The sequence below is a fragment of the Kryptolebias marmoratus genome, linkage group LG18 (genome assembly GCF_001649575.2).
Source record: "Kryptolebias marmoratus isolate JLee-2015 linkage group LG18, ASM164957v2, whole genome shotgun sequence".
Taxonomy (NCBI): domain Eukaryota; kingdom Metazoa; phylum Chordata; class Actinopteri; order Cyprinodontiformes; family Rivulidae; genus Kryptolebias; species Kryptolebias marmoratus.
This window is the reverse complement of record NC_051447.1, coordinates 5,830,111-5,834,647: the sequence shown is the minus strand read 5'-3', so window position 1 is coordinate 5,834,647 and position 4,537 is coordinate 5,830,111. Positions and strand designations below refer to the sequence as shown.

The window sequence follows — 4,537 nt, the reverse complement described above, 5'->3', positions numbered from 1 at the left end:
TTTTTTTTTTTTTTTTTGAATCGCAGGAACCACAATCAGTACACTTTTTCTTTTTTCTTTTTTTCTCGACAACCCCCTCCCACAAACCCACCCATGTCAGTCGCACAATTTTTTTTTTTTTTTTCGTGCTGTCCGTTCACTCATCGCCCATCTCTCGGTTTACGACACTCTCCATTCGTTCCGGGACTACTCGTCAAGTTTCTGCATTTTTTTTTTTTTTTGTTTGTTTTTTAAACTTGTCTTCCGTTTAAGTGTCTTTTGTTTGTACGTTATCCCCCCTCCCCCCTACCATTACCCTTTCAAAGATCTATAAAATTTTAAAGAATATTCCTGTTCCAAAAAATACTGTTCCCCAAATGATGACATCCATCTTGGAAGTGATGGATACAGCTTTGGGTGCTCTCTGTTTTTTGTGTATATGTTAACAGTGACTGTGTGTTGCCTGTTATAGATAGATGTAAAATCCTTTTATAGTTTGTAAAAAAAAAAAATAATAATAATAATGAAATCAAAGCTAAAAAAAAGTGCTAATGAACTTAGTGTGTGGTGTCGTTCTGCCGGTTTGCATTCTTGTTTGTTGTTTCTCCAGATTTTTTTTGTTTTGTTGTTGTTTTTTTGATTTTTATTTTTTTTATTTTTTTAAGAAAATGTTGTGGTGTGGTGCTCTGGCTCTTTGTGTGTAACTCTCTCCTCTTCCCTGTTTTTTCTTTCCCCCTTTTAGAACAACCCATCTCCATGCCTGTTAGCTCATCGTTTGCCTAGCATGTCTCCGTGGCGTCCAAAAAAACCCAAAACAAAAAAAATTTTTTTTTTTTTTTTAAAGCAGACCGAACTAAACCGATATCCCCAAAACAAACAAACAAAAGTGTCATCGTCCTCCTCCTATCCAGTCATTATTTTTTGATGTCTTTTTCCGAGTTCACCTGATCATAACCTGGTCGTCCTCCTCCTCTTCCGCCGCTGCCAACTGACCGTTTGAACTTTTTAGCTTTTTTTGGACTTTTTTTTTCCTTTGTTTTTTTTTTTTTTTTGCATGTGACCTCATTTGGATCTGTTTTCTGGGAGGGTTTCAGGGAGGGAGGCAATAAGTGAGGTGAGGGCAAGAAAAACCCAATGTGAAAAATAGAAAAAGCTGCATTCATAGATTTTTATGGAAGATCAAAATGTTTTTGGGGGGGGGGGGTAGAAAAAAAAGAAAACAAACAAAACCAACCTGTGGCATAGTGACTTGCTTTCAGTTTGATTTTTCTTCTTTCTGTAGGATTTTTTTTTCTTGATTTAAAGTAAACTTGAACGTTCACGACAGGAATTGGCGCGACATCTTGCTTCTGGCTGCTGATTTAGAAAACTTAAAATAAAAAAAAGCAAAACAAAAACATCAGTGCCAGAAGCGGTCCGTGCCAGTTTCTCTGAGAAATAAGACTACTTCCAAACAGTTTTTGAACAAAAACTGTCTGATCAATATTAGACTCTCTCAGAGCTCTGTAATGGTTTTTACATTTTTCAGGCAGTGTAAAGTTTTTTGATAAGGCCATTTTAAGTGGCTCTGTTTCTCATTCAAAGTCTATATATAGAACCACTTTTTTCTAGAGTAGTTTAAAGGTTAAAAAAAAAAAGAACAAAAAAAAAGAGACATTTGCCCTGTTTGGGGGGGAGAAATGCTACCTACTTGTGTCACCTTTTGCTGAACTGACTCACAGATAGACAATCCGTGGTTTAAATGCACATGATGAAATGACCTATATTTTCTACTGTTTAAATGTATAGAAGAAGAAGAAGAAGAAAAAAAATACGATACCTGTAACCTGCGTTAATGTCGGTGCTTCTTGTGAGTTTAGTTGTGGTTTCATCACAAGTCTAACGGTCTTAAATGTCTCATGTTTTTCAAGAGAAGACTAAAAAATCAGTTTACTTGAACAATAGACAAAGCCTTTCATATTACTATAATAGTTTGGGGTTTTTTTCTTACATTTTTTTTTTTAAGGAGTCCCTATTTGCTAAATTTCCTGTTGATTAGCTATATAAATTCCTAATATATATATAAATATAAATATATCTCTATATATATCTATATATAAATATATAATGTCAGCTTGTGAAGCATCAGTGTCATTATTTTATTTTCTCTCGTGGGAAACAATATTTAGGTGTGTTTTGTTGTTCGGCAAAATGTCTTATTAAGAGGAAAAAAAAACAAAAGGAAAAAAAAAAAAAAAAGATTCTAGCTCCAAAAATATGTGACTTGCATTTGAAGCGTGTAAATGTAGGGAATCTTGTACAGTTCTCGTGAAATTATTTGATAACATGGGTATTTTATTATAAGTGTTTTGTATGGATCCCTCATATTTAAAGTATAGATTTAAAAAAAAAGAAAAAANAGCATCAGTGTCATTATTTTATTTTCTCTCGTGGGAAACAATATTTAGGTGTGTTTTGTTGTTCGGCAAAATGTCTTATTAAGAGGAAAAAAAAAAAAAAGGAAAAAAAAAAAAAAAAAAAAAAAGACCAGATCAGTGGAGTTTAGTGCCAAATTCTGGAGGTACTTCCTGCCTAGCGCGTCAGTGTATTTCTCGTGAAATTATTTGATAACATGGGTATTTTATTATAAGTGTTTTGTATGGATCCCTCATATTTAAAGTATAGATTTAAAAAAAAAGAAAAAAAAAGGTTTGTTAACTTGCTATTCTGTGGTCTTGTTGCCTGAAAAATGTCATGTTTGCTTTTTCTTTTCTTTGTAAAGATGTAAAAAAAAGTGCCCATGGGTCATATACATCTATCTATATAGATATATATGTATCTATATAGATATAAATATATCTATACACACATATGCACACATGGTCACACAAACACTCTCGTGCAGACCTCACACTTTACTTTTTCAATGTGCATGAGAGCCCCTGAGCGTGAAAGCCTCTTCAGCGACTGCTACCGCCCGACACAAACACACACACACACACAAGGATCACACACTACCTTTTTAGCCATTGAACAGCCGTTTAGCTCATCAAAGCCTTACCACGAGTCTTTGCGCTCCTGTTTGTACCCTATCAGTGACGATGTTTCTGCCCCCCCCATCTTTCTCCTCCAGCTGATTGAAAGCGAAACGAGAGGGTCGCACGCGGAGCCTTATTTCTTATTTCCTTATTTCCTTATTTCCCCTTTCTTTTTTTTTTCCTTTTTTTGTGGGGGGGGGGGGTTCGTCTCCGAACATTTCAGAGTCGTTTGTTTCTGATTGTGAAGGGGTCATTACTGTTGTGTATCGTGTCTGAGGAGCACCCGCGTTCATGATGTAAGCACAGGGCAAGACTGAGCTCTTTCTGCCTCAGAATCTTTTTTTTTTTTTTTTTTGAGGAAAGAAAAATTTTTAAAAAAGCACACGTCGCCGTCGGACGGGCGTATTAAAAAAAGACGCCGCCGGTAGGCCCAACACATCGCTGCTATCCTTCTATTTTGGTAGAGACTTCTTCATACGTACGTGCTGTGGTGTAATGGGCTAAAATCGTGTATAGATGCCAAAGTAAGTTAACGACATTCACATAGACGAGCTGTTTACATGGCACAAAGTGTTGTCAGTCTATTCAACTGCCCCCTCTTCCCCCTCCCTGTGAACAAGTTTACGGTCTGCAAAAACGAAACAAAAAAAAAAAAAGAGGCAGCATTATTTTCTACAAAAGCTCACCAATCGCCTTAACCAGGGAGAGTCGTGCTCGTATTATAAGAGTAGGAAATATTGTCAGTCAGTGAAATGTGCCAAGTCTAGATTCAGTTTTTATGTGCAATTAACATCCCCCCCCCCACCACCACCACCCATGTCCACCATTTTGTCCAGAGCGGGAAAACGAAGGGAAATCCAAGGTTTGAAGGATGCCGCTCTGCTTCTCGCTTGTTGTCTCCCAGGCAGGCTAAGGTTATTAGAAGCGGGGGCGGCGTGGAGAAGCATCTTATTGGAATAGCGACAGGGGAAATAAAGCTGCTCGTTGGCTCGAGAGAAGGGGGGGGGGGTCACGTCTTGCAGGTCCGCACAGGAGAAAAAAACAAAACAACAAAAAACAAGAGCCGGCACGAGGGCGAAGGCAACCCGGCTTTCATTAGATCCTCTCCTCTCAGAGACCAAACCTTTCTACGGATGCGAGCGAGCAGAGTTTTTCCTCTTTTTATTTCTTCTTACTCCAGCACGCAAACGGCTGGAGCCACAAACGAGCCGTCCAACGTGCCGCACGCCCCACGTGCGAGATCTTAGGATCGGAGCACTAAAGCAGCACACTTTCTCGCCTTTTTTTTTTTTTTTTTTACACGTGGAGGCCACACATCCTGCACTTTTTTACGGCTGTTTTTCCCCCTACCCCCAACTCCTCACCCGCCAAAAAAGAAATGTTCTAAATTGCCAAATCGCTGCACACAAGCTCGACGTCGCACAGTCTAGCGTAAAGCATCTCGTCTTTGTTTTTTGTTTTTTTTTTCTCGACGTGGAAGCACAAGAGGGTCGTAAAGGCAGGGTTTCTGTGGAGCGGCTCACCTCAGGGGCTGTCATCGC

The 4,537-nt window shown here is 38.5% G+C and overlaps 1 protein-coding gene across 6 annotated transcripts in view; it reads left to right on the top strand.

The window, feature by feature from the left end:
- Positions 1-2,091, top strand: part of celf2 (cugbp, Elav-like family member 2) — a 247,913-nt gene extending 245,822 nt beyond the window's left edge. For all 6 annotated transcript variants that reach the window (XM_037981133.1, XM_037981132.1, XM_037981131.1 and 3 more), the window contains one exon: positions 722-2,091. The gene's annotated coding sequence lies outside the window, so the exon portion shown is untranslated. The remainder of the gene's footprint in view (positions 1-721) is intronic.
- The last annotated feature ends 2,446 nt before the right edge of the window (positions 2,092-4,537 follow it).